A 12,699-nucleotide genomic window follows, 5' to 3' on the forward strand; every position below is an offset into this window, starting at 1 on the left:
AGCAATGTGACCAGGTTGTGTAACCATAAAATGTCCATCCACAAATGGAAGACTCTACAAAGGGATTAGAAGAAAAATCCAGCAGAATCTACAGAGTATAAAAGAGAAGGGAGGCGCCTCTAAGTGTAGCAATATGGTTACATTTAATGACAGTACAACATTTAGCATGTTGCTAAATGTTGTACCGTCATTAAATGTAACCATATTGCTACACTAATGCCGTGTACACACGACCGGACTTTCTGTGAAACTAGGTCCGACGTTCTTCCTGCCGGACTTCCGGCAGACTACCACCGGACTCTCTGAACGGACGGACTTGCCTACACACGACCGGACTTTCCGGCAGACTAGGTCCGCCGTTCTTCCCGACGGACTTTCGCCGGAGTTACGGCGGACTTTCAGAATGAACGGACTTGCCCACACACGGACAAGTCCGTTTATTTTGAACGTGACTCGGGTACGACGGGACTAGAAAAGGAAGTCAATCTCGCCGCTTTTATCACGCAGCCCGGCAGGTCAGGGAAGGGGGTGGGGACGAGCAGACGCCCCCCCCTCCTGAACCGTACCAGGCTGCATGCCCTCAACATGGGGGGGGTGGGTGCTTTGGGGGAGGGGGGACCCTGCGGCCCCCCCTCCCCCAAAGCACCTTGTCCCCATGTTGAGGACAAGGGCCTCTTCCCGACAACCCTGGCCGTTGGTTGTCGGGGTCTGTGGTCTTTAATAAGGGGGCCCCAAGATCCCGGCCCCCCACCCTATGTGAATGAGTATGGGGTACATGGTACCCCTACCCATTCACCTAGGGAAAAAAGTGTCAATAAATAAAACACACTACACAGGTTTTTAAAGTAATTTATCAGACAGCTCCGGGGGTCTTCTTCCGGCTTCGTGGGTCTTCTTCCGACTCCGGGGGTCTCTCCGGTTCTTCTCCGCTGTCTAAGGCCTCTTCTCCCATTGTTGGACCTGTTCTCCGCGCTCTCCGGGTCTTCTGCCGGGCTCCTCCGCTATCTTCTGCCACTCTTTTGCTGCCTCTTCTTTTCTTCCGATGTTGACACGCTCTCTCCGGCTGGAATGCTCTCTGAGCGATCCGATGTGACTTATATAGCCGGTAACCCCGCCCCCTTATGCCATCACAGTCCCTGGGCATGCTGGGACTGTGAAGGCATAAGGGGGCGTGGTCAACATCACCCGGTGACCACGCCCCCTTATGCCGTCACAGTCCCAGCATGCCCAGAGTCCGCCGGACCAAGTCTGCTGTAAAGTCCAGTCGTGTGTACGCGGCATTAGAGGTGCCTCTCTTCTCTTTTATACTCAGTTGTGACATGACGCTACTTGTATATCAAGACATCACTTGTATATTAAGTCAAAACGTATTTAAAAATTTTGCTTGTCTTGCAAAACCGCTCTCAAACCAAGTTACTCTCAAACCAAGGTTTTACTGTACTAAGATTTGTTCACATGGTTATAATATAGCCTGACCCTCCCATTCAGGAATCAGCCTGGAAAGGACATAGTGAAACAAACAACAATTTCTTCAAAACAGAGAAAGTTTGGTAAATCCTTATAATGTATGTAGATTACCCAGAGGGGAATGTTTATTCTCAAAAAAAGTGGAGTACATCAGTTTTTGGGAGATGCTGGAGAGAAAGCTAAACTTCGGGTAGCTTGAGCCCAAGCTGCCATTGCAGATTTGTTTAACTATATCTTGGTATGATATATATTGAATCTTGTGTTACTTGCTGAGTCTTCAGACCCCCTGTGTGGGCACAGGAATTCATTAATTAGAATGCAGATACAGTGCATCCGGAAAGTATTCACAGCGCGTCACTTTTTCCACATTTTGTTATGTTATAGCCTTATTCCAAAATGGATTAAATTCATGATTTTCCTCAAAATTCTACAAACAATACCCCATAATGACAACGTGAAAGACGTTTGTTTGAAATCTTTGCAATATTATTGAAAATAAAAAACAAACAAAATCCCATGTACATAAATATTCACAGCTTTTGCTCAATATTTTGTTGAAGCACCTTTAGCACCAATTACAGCCTTTTGAGTATGATGCTTGAAGCTTGGCACACCTATTTTTGGGCCGTTTCTTCCATTCTTCTTTTCAGGACCTCTCAAGCTTCATAAGGCTGGATGGGGAGCATCAATGCACTGCCAATTTTAGATCTCTCCAGAGATGTTCAATCGGGTTCAAGTCTGGGCTCAGGCTGGGCCACTCAAGGACATTCACAGAGCTATCCTGTAGCCACACCTTTGGTATCTTGCCTGTGTGCTTAAGGTTGTTGTCCTGTTGGAAGATGAACTTTCGCCCCAGTCTGAGGTCCAGAGCACTCTGGAGCAGGTTTTCAAAAAGGATGTCTCTATACATTGCTGCATTAATCTTTCCCTCGATCCTGACTAATCTCCCAGTTCCTGCCACTGAAAAAAAACATCCCCACAGCATGGTGCTGGCACCACCATCCTTTAATGTAGGTATTGGTATTGGCCAGGTGATGAGCTCTGCCTGGTTTCCTCCAGACATGACCCTTGCCATTAAGGCCAAAAAGTTCAATCATTCTTTCATCAGACCAAAGAATTTTGTTTCTCATGGTCTGAGAGTCCTTTAGGTGTCTTTTGGCAAAGTCCAGGCGGACTGTCAAGTGCGTTTTACTGAGGAGTGGCTTCTGTCTGGCCACTCTACCATACAGGCCTGATTGGTGGAGTGCTGCAGAGATGGTTGTTCTTCTGGAAGGTTCTCCTCTCTCCACAGAGAAATGCTGGAGCTCTGTTAGAGTGACCATCAGGTTCTTGGTCACCTCCCTGACTAAGGCCCTTCTCCCCCAATTGCTCAATTTTGCTGGGTGGCTTGCTCTAGGAAGAGTCCTGGTGGTTCCAAACTTCTTCCATTTACAGATAATGGAGGCCTCTGTGCTCATTGGGACCTTCAATGCTGCAGAAATTTTTCTGTACCCTTCCTCAGATCTGTGCCTCAATACAATCCTGTCTCGGAGGTCTACAGACATTTTCTTGGACTTCATGGCTTTGTTTGTGCTCTGACATGCACTGTTAACTGTGGGACCTTATATAGACAGGTGTGTGCCTTTCCAAATCATGTCCAATCAACTGAATTTATCACAGGTGGACTCCAATTAAGTTGTAGAAACATCTCAAGGATGATTAGTGGAAATAGAATGCACCTGAGCTCAATTTTAAGTGTCATGCCAATGGCTGTGAATGTGATTTTTTCATTTTTTGTATTTAATAAATTTGCAATTATAGAATTATAGAATTTTATGCAAAATAATGAATTTAATCCATTTTGGAATAAGGCTATAACATAACAAAATGTGGAAAAAGTGAAGCGGTGTGAATACTTTTTGCATGCACTGTAAGCAAACTGATTTCTATAGAGCCAAGTTGTTTTAATATGTTTTATAGATGTTTGTAGGCAGGTGCCTACTGTTGGGGTGCACACTACTTCTTGTTAATTGCACTGTGTTTCTAATAAAACGTGCGTGAACCTAAATGACATCCCAGTCTTAGTCCGTATGGTTCAATATTGAGTTGACCCACCCTTTGCAGCTATAACAGCTTCAACTCTTCTGGGAAGGCTGTCCACAAGGTTTAGGAGTGTGTCTATGGGAATGTTTGACTATTCTTTCAGAAGCAAATTTGTGAGGTCAGGCACTGATGTGGATGAGAAGGCCTGACTAGCAGTCTCCGCTCTAATTCATCCCAAAGGTGATCTATCGGGGTTGAGATCAGGACTCTGTACAGGCCAGTCAAGTTCTTCCACCCCAAACTCGCTCATCCATGTCTTTATGAACCTTGCTTTGTGTACTGGTCCATATCATTTGGTGGAGGGGGGATTATGGTGTGGGTTTGTTTTTCAGGGGTTGGGCTTGGGCCCCTTAGTTCCAGTGAAGGGAACTCTTAAGGTGTCAGCATACCAAGACATTTTGGAAAATGTCATGCTCCCAACTTTGTAGGAACAGTTTGGGGATGGCCCCTTCCTGTTCCAACATGACTGCACACAAGTGCACAAAGCAAGGTCTATAAAGACATGGATGAGGGAGTTTGGGGTGGAGGAACTTGACTGGCCTGACCTCAACCAGATAGAACACCTTTGGGATTAATTAGAGTGGAGACTGAGAGCCAGGCCTTCTCATCTACATCAGTGCCTGACCTCACAAATGTGCTTCTGAAAGAATTGTCAAACATTCCCATAGACACACTCCTAAACCTTGTGGACAGCCTTCCCAGAAGCGTTGAAGCTGTTATAGCTGCAAAGGGTGGGTCAACTCAATATTGAACCATACGGACTCATGCCGCGTACACACGGTCGGACTTTTCGTCTACAAAAGTCCAACGGACGCTGACGGACTAAAGCTGGCTGGTAATCCGATCGTGTGTGGGCTTCTCCGGACTTTCAACGGACTTTTTTAGCCTCAAATCCGACGGACTTTAGATTTGAAACATGCTTCAAATCTTTACGTCGTAACTACGACGGACCCCGAAGTCCGCTCGTCTGTGTGCTAGTCCGACGGACAAAAACCCACGCTAGGGCAGCTATTGGCTACTGGCTATCAACTTCCTTATTTTAGTCCGGTGTACGTCATCACGTACGAATCCGTCGGACTTTTGTGTGATCGTATGTAGGCAAGTCCGTTCGTAAGAAAGTCTGCCGCAAGTCCGCCAAAAGTCTGCCAAAAGTCCGTCAAAAGTCTGTCGGACAGGCTGTCGGACTTTTGTAGACGAAAAGTCCGACCGTGTGTACACGGCATAAGACTGGGATGCCATTTAAGTTCATGTTCGTGTAAAAGCAGGCATCCCAATACTTTTGGTAATAGCTGCAAAGGGTGGGCCAACTCAATATTGAACCCTACGGACTAAGACTGGGCTGCTACCAGCCTCTACCCAACTTGAGAGGTCACCAGCTCAGCCTGCATCCCATCCTGTCAGATGGACAAAGACAGTGTTCGAGCGGGATCTACCTTGACAAGAGGAAATTGCTGCTGAGGCTGCTGAGCGCCCTGCCACTCCGGTACCTGGAGCTTCGTCCCCTTTGGTGTCAGATGCCGCCCCCCTCCATCGGGCGCTCACTGCCCTGAAAGCTGGGAGTTCAATGAATCTACCCATACACACTGTTCAAACAGTGTGTGTGGGCACATCTGCCTGTGCCAGAATATCTACAGGTTCTGGAGGAGGATTGCAGCACCACTGCAGCATTCCACAGATGCTTTCATGAGTTCAGCTTAGGGTGCCACATCCTAATGGATAGGGTGATCCTTATGTAGCCTGGAGAGGAAGACCTGCACCTCCAGTTCTTCCGCTTCCACCCCAAAACTGGGAAGTGGGTCCATTTCCCAGACCCACGCTATTATGTCTAGGACTGCATCTGGCTGCCACAAGGACTGAACTCATAAGTTGCTGGTAATAGTGTTTACCCTGTTTCATGTTTCACTTTTATTTGTGATGTACCTGAGAGAATGTGATGGGTAATATACTGTGTTGTGCCCTGTTAGTGCTGCTGTTTCTTTTGCCTAAAGCAAATGACATTGTGAAATGTTATGCACTGATAAGCATATGGTAGTGACTTATTGCTTAGTTATTAAAGTGTTATGTTCAGGGCCATCTTTAATATTGATTGGGACTCAAAATATTTTTTTTTCTGCAGCAGATCAGGTAGCGACTGTGATTGGTTGCCAGAGGTTACAGCATATCATTAATGTTCACTGACTGGTTGCTACAGGCTACAGCACATTTCTGCTTGCTAATTGGTTGCTAGAGGTTACAGCACACATTACGGTTCACTGATTAGTTGCTAGAGGTTACAGCACATCATTACTGCTAACTGATTGGTTGCTAGGGGTTACAGCACATCATTACCGATAGCTGACCGGTTGCTAGAGATTACAACACATCGTTTCTGCTTGCTGGTTGGTTTGTAGAGGTTACAGCACACATTACGGCTCACTGATTAGTTGCTAGAGGTTACTGCACATCATCACTGCTCACTGATTGGTTGCTAGTGGTTTCAGCACATCATTACTGCTAACTGATGGTTGCTAGACGTTACAGTATATCACTACTGCTCACTCACTGGTTGCTAGAGTTTACAGCACACATTAAGGCTCACTGATTAGTTGTTAGAGGTTACCGCACATCATTTCTGCTTGCTGATTGGTTGCTAGAGGTTACAGCACATCATTAATGCTGATTGGTTGCTAGAGGTTACAGCACATCATTAATGCTTACTGATTGGTTGCTAGAGGTTACAGCATATCATTACCACTAGCTGACCAGTTGCTAGAGGTTACAACACATCATTAATGCCAACTGATTGGTTGCTAGAGGTTACAGCACATCATTAATGCTCACTAATTGGTTGCTAGTGGTTACAGCACATCATTACTGCTAACTGATTGGTTGCTAGGGGTTACAGCACATAATTACCGATAGCTGACCGGTTGCTAGAGATTACAACACATCGTTTCTGCTTGCTGGTTGGTTTGTAGAGGTTACAGCACACATTACGGCTCACTGATTAGTTGCTAGAGGTTACTGCACATCATCACTGCTCACTGATTGGTTGCTAGTGGTTTCAGCACATCATTACTGCTAACTGATGGTTGCTAGACGTTACAGTATATCACTACTGCTCACTCACTGGTTGCTAGAGTTTACAGCACACATTAAGGCTCACTGATTAGTTGTTAGAGGTTACCGCACATCATTTCTGCTTGCTGATTGGTTGCTAGAGGTTACAGCACATCATTAATGCTGATTGGTTGCTAGAGGTTACAGCACATCATTAATGCTTACTGATTGGTTGCTAGAGGTTACAGCATATCATTACCACTAGCTGACCAGTTGCTAGAGGTTACAACACATCATTAATGCCAACTGATTGGTTGCTAGAGGTTACAGCACATCATTAATGCTCACTAATTGGTTGCTAGTGGTTACAGCACATCATTTCTGCTTGCTGGTTGGTTTGTAGAGGTTACAGCCCACATTATGGCTCACTGATTAGTTGCTAGGGGTTATAGTACATAATTACTGCTAACTGATGGTTGATAGAGGTTACAGTATATCATTACAAAACAAACGAACACTGTGCTAATATAAGATAAAATGAATGAATAAAAAAAGTGCTGCTACTTAAAAATAAAATAATATGTAAAATAGGTGAAAACAAATGTAGTGTCAACAACTAATCAGTGAGCGTTAATGTGTGCCGTAAACTCTAGCAACCAGTCAATGAGCAGTAATGATTTACTGTATGTAAAATAGGTGAAAATAAATGTAGTGTCAAAATACTCATTCACAGTAGCGCAATGAAAATAATATACATGAACATAAAAAATAGGAATATTTAAAAAATAGTGTCCATATTCAAAAAAATCCATATCAAAAACCTCATTAATCAAAAGTCCATTGTAAAACAGTGGTTCAAATCTTCATACAAAAGTTTAAACTTAAAATCACCAAGAATCCTTCAAGTGCCAATTCCACACCCTTATAGGCTGAGGCTCACCAGATTGTATACAATTCAATCGCATCTGCAATTAATATTGCTCCAAGCAGGTGACAATCCAAAGCTCCGCTCAGATCTATCCAGACTGAAAATAGATGATGCCTCTCTCCACATGTACAGATAAAATCAACACAGAGCCTCCAATAGTGTAAAACCTCTTAGATAACGATTTTAACCATTTCAGCCCCGGAAGGTTTTACCCCCTTAATGACCAGAGCATTTTTTTGCGATACAGCACTGCGTCGCTTTAACTGACAATTGCGCGGTCGTGCGATGCTGTACCCAAACAAAATTGACATCCTTTTTTCCCACAAATAAAGCTTTCTTTTGGTGGTATTTGATCACCTCTGCGGATTTTATTTTTTGTGCTATAAACAAACAAATGAGTGACAATTTTGAAAAAATAAATTTTTTTTTTTTGCTTTCTGCTATAATACATATCCAAAAAAATATATAAAAAAACTAATTTATTCATCAGTTTAGGCCAATATATATATTCTTCTACATATTTTTTGGTTTAAAAAAATCGCAATTGGCGTATATTGATTGGTTTGCGCAAAAGTTATCGTGTCTACAAACCACGGGAATCGATTTAGGGACTTTTACTTTTTTTTTTTGTTTTATTGGTAACTGCGACATTGCAGTGGAAAAATCTGACCCCAAATTACACTTTTTGGGGACCAGGGACATTATTACATTGATCAGTGCTATAAAAATGCACTGATCAATGTAAAAATGACACTGGCAGGGAAAGGATTAACACTAGGGGGCGATCAAGGGGTTAAGTGTGATCCCTCAGCGTGTTCTAACTGTAGGGGGGATGGGCTTACTGAAACATGACAGAGATCACTATTCCCAATTACTGGGAGCAGTAGATTTGAAGATTTGAATATTTGTATATGAAGATTTGAACCACTGTTTTATGTGGACTTTTGATTTATGAGGTTATTGATATGGACATTTTTTGAATATGGACACTATTTTTTAAATATACCTATTTTTTATGTTCATGTATATTATTTTCATTGTGCTACTGTGAATGAGTAGTTTGACACTACATTTGTTTTCACCTATTTTACATACAGTAAATCATTACTGCTCACTGACTGGTTGCTAGCGTTTACAACACACATTAAGTCTCACTGATTAGTTGTTAGAGGTTATCGTACATCATTTCTGCTTGCTGATTGGTTGCTAGATGTTACTGCATATCATTACCGCTCACTGATTGGTTGCTAGAGGTTTCAGCACATCATTACTGCTAACCAGGGGCGGACAGACAACTCATGGGGCCCCCCGGACAATAGGAGATTATGGGGCCCCCGGGCAATAGGAGAAGATTATGGGGCCCCCGGGCAATAGGAGATTATGGGGCCCCCAGGCAATAGGAGATTATGGGGCCCCCAGGCAATAGATTATGGGGCCACACAGTATGCACTGATCAATGTAAAAATGACACTGGCAGGGAAAGGGTTAACACTAGGGGGTCGATCAAGGGGTTAAGTGTGTTCCCTCAGTGTGTTCTAACTGTAGGGAGGATGGGCTTACTGAAACATGACAGAGATCACTATTTCCAATTACTGGGAGCAGTAGATTTGAAGATTTGTGTATGAAGATTTGAACCACTGTTTTACAATGGACTTTTGATTTATGAGGTTATTGATATGGACATTTTTTGAATATGGACACTATTTTTTAAATATTCCTATTTTTTATGTTCATGTATATTATTTTCATTGTGCTACTGTGAATGAGTAGTTTGACACTACATTTGTTTTCACCTATTTTACATACAGTAAATCATTACTGCTCACTGACTGGTTGCTAGCGTTTACAACACACATTAAGTCTCACTGATTAGTTGTTAGAGGTTATCGCACATCATTTCTGCTTGCTGATTGGTTGCTAGATGTTAATGCATATCATTACCGCTCACTGATTGGTTGCTAGAGGTTTCAGCACATCATTACTGCTAACCAGGGGCAGACTGACAACTCATGGGGCCCCTGGACAATAGGAGATTATGGGGCCCCCGGGCAATAGGAGATTATGGGGCCCCCAGGTAATAGGAGATTATGGGGCCCCCAGGTAATAGGAGATTATGGGGCCCCCAGGCAATAGATTATGGGGCCACACAGTATACACACACACACATACAGTATACACACACAGACACACAATATACACACACAGTATACACACACAGAATACACATACACACACTGAAAAGGTACTGGAGAGGCGGGGCAGGTATAATCTTGGGATCGAAAAAAAAACTGATTTTTACATACTATCCCTGGTTTTATTGAGGCTGGCAACCCTGATGGGGCCCCTTAGTGGCATGGGACCCTCGGGCAGTGCCCGAGTGCCCGAATGGTCAGTCCGCCCCTGCTGCTAACTGATGGTTGCTTTAGATTACAGCATATCATTACGGCTCACTGACTGGTTGCTAGAGTTTAGAGCACACATTAAAGCTCACTGATTAGTTGCTAGAGGTTTCAGCATATCATTTCTGCTAGCTGATTGGTTGATAGAGGTTACCACACATTATTTCTGCTTGCTGATTGGTTTCTAGAGGTTACTGCACATCATTACTCCTAACTGATTGGCTGCTAGAGATTACAGCAATTCATTACTGCTAACTGATTGGTTGCTAGATAGAATATGCTACAAACTCACACAGCAGTCCCCTTGCCAGAGTAGAAGTGTTGTCTTGCACTGCAGCAGAATTTAACAGAAAAGATGGGGTTAATGAAGCCGACCAGGATTACCTTCAAAACAGTACTGTCAATGATCACAGCAAGCAGAGAGGCAGAGATGAGTAATGGTCTAAAGCAGTGAAAGAGTTCAAATGAGCCAATTCAGGTTGTTGAACATTCCAGCTGTCTGCTCATATATGTAGACCATTATGCACAGGCATAGTTTAGCAGCTGAAACAATGGAAAACATCAGCTCAACCAAGCAGACCTTTTTTATTCAGAGTCAGAACATACCTCCCAACTTTTTGAGATGGGAATGAGGGACACCTATCAGCAAAAGTATGCAGGCATAGGACACACCCCTCCACGCCATCTTAAAGGAGAACTGTACAAAAAAACAAGATTGGTTAAACCCACAAAGTCCTTTTTTTACCACCACTATTCCTTTATATTGGCTTTTGGAATTTACAAATGCAGCAACTTAGAAATTGGATGAAAGGTTTAGCACTGGAAAATGTTTTTTTGATAGATAAAAAGTGCATTTTATATACAACTATATAGATCAGACCAAAATGAGGGACAAATGAGGAGGAATGAGGGACAGAGGGACATTGCTCCAAATCAGGGACAGTCCCTCGAAATCAGGGACAGTTGGGAGCTATGGTCAGAACCGCCCACATTCTTGTCAGTGTGTCTCTCCACTCGGCCAGCTCCGGTGTCAGTCATGGTGCCGGTTACTGCTTCCCTTTCACTTCAGCTGCACTATGTGAGGAGATGTTGGGCTCCACAACAATGTCTGGGCCCAGGGCAGCTGCCCCGTTTTCCCCGCCAAAAAAGACAGCCCCGAAAAGGATAAGGGTCTTTATTTTCAGCAGAGTGATTGTGATATTCAAACCTCAGTGATTGCTGAAAAAACATTACTTGTTTAATGTGAAAATAAGTAATAAAAATATATTGGCAACAGGTTTTCTTTACATGAGCAGAAAGGGACTATATGCAGAACTTCAGTCATTTTTTCATCTTTTCATCTATTAAATCTTCTGCCCTTGTTATTTTACCTTTGGAGAGTAACTACCTTATACAGCCCACTTCCTGTTTCTTGTCTAGTAAAAAGCCTAGGTGTAAGACCATACCTCCCAACCATCCCGGATTCCACGGGACCGTCCCACGTTTTGAAGTAAGTCCCGGGGTCCCGCGGATCTGGACTGGAGTCCCGGAATCCAGGGCTGTCACACACAGCGCCAGGTGAGGATTCCTGGGAGAAGATCTGGCCGGCAATCTCCTCAATGCAGTCACCAGTTGTTAGGAACGCGTCCTTACAACCGATGACATCATTTGCAGGCCACCTCTCAGATCCCCCCCAGCTCCCGATCCTCCTATCAGCGGCCCCGATGCTCTCCTCTCGGCTGCCACGTTCCTGCCTGTCAGCGGCTCGTGGAAGGTAAGAGGAACAGAACTCCTTGTCACATAGAAGCACTGCACATGCTTCTGTGTGTTAGCATCAGGCACCCAGGGGGGGGGACATGGCCCCACATTTGGTTGTGGGTGCCCTGGGTCCTGGTACCACAACTGCCCACATTGCTGCCCTCACATTTGGGATGCCAGAGGGATCTTTCCCCGCCTGTCAGCACTGTAGCATGGAGCCGAAGAAGTGCTGTGAAACTCTTCGGCTCCATGCTACAGTCACTGCACTGGGAGCTGTCAGCAGCACTGTGCTTAAAAAAAAGCACAGGAATAAATATTTATCTGCATTTGTGAGAGAGTTGGGGGGGCATTAGTAAGAGCGGAGGGGGGGACTTGTGAGAGAGCTTGGGGGGCATTAGTAAGAGGGGAGGGGGGATTACTAAGAAAGGAGGGGGAATTGCTGAGTGAGCTGGGGGGGGGGGCATTAGTAAGAGGGGAGGGGGGATTAGTGAGAGTGGAGGGGGGACTTGTGAGAGAGCTGGGGGGGCATTAGTAAGAGGGGGGATTAGTAAGAGAGAGGAGGGGGAATTGGTGAGAGAGCTGGGGGGGCATTATTAAGACTGGAGGAAGAATTAGTGTAAGAGGGGAGGGGGGATTAGTAAAAGAGGAGGGGGAATTGGTGAGAGAGCTGGGGGGCACATTAGTAAGAGGGGAGGGGGGATTAGTAAGAGAGGAGGGGGAGTTGATGAGAGAGCTGGGGGGGGCATTAGTAAGAAAGGAAGGGGAACTGGTGAGAAAGCTGGGGGGGAATTGGTGAGAGGTGGGGAGCATTGGTGAGAGAGCTAGGGGGCAGTAGTGAGAGCTGAGGGGTGAGGGGCATTGGTGAGAGAGCTGAGTTTTGTTTAGCCACACCCCTTAAGCCCCTCTCACTATTAAGACTTTGGCCACACCCACATTTTGCCACAATGCACGCCACAGCTCATTTACTCCCTCAATTGTCCCTCATTCTGAAGTTAAAAAGTTGGGAGGTATGTTTGACATCATGCACAGCTCTCTCTCTCACTCTTG

This window comes from Aquarana catesbeiana, linkage group LG08 (genome assembly GCF_042186555.1).
Source record: "Aquarana catesbeiana isolate 2022-GZ linkage group LG08, ASM4218655v1, whole genome shotgun sequence".
NCBI classification, from domain to species: domain Eukaryota; kingdom Metazoa; phylum Chordata; class Amphibia; order Anura; family Ranidae; genus Aquarana; species Aquarana catesbeiana.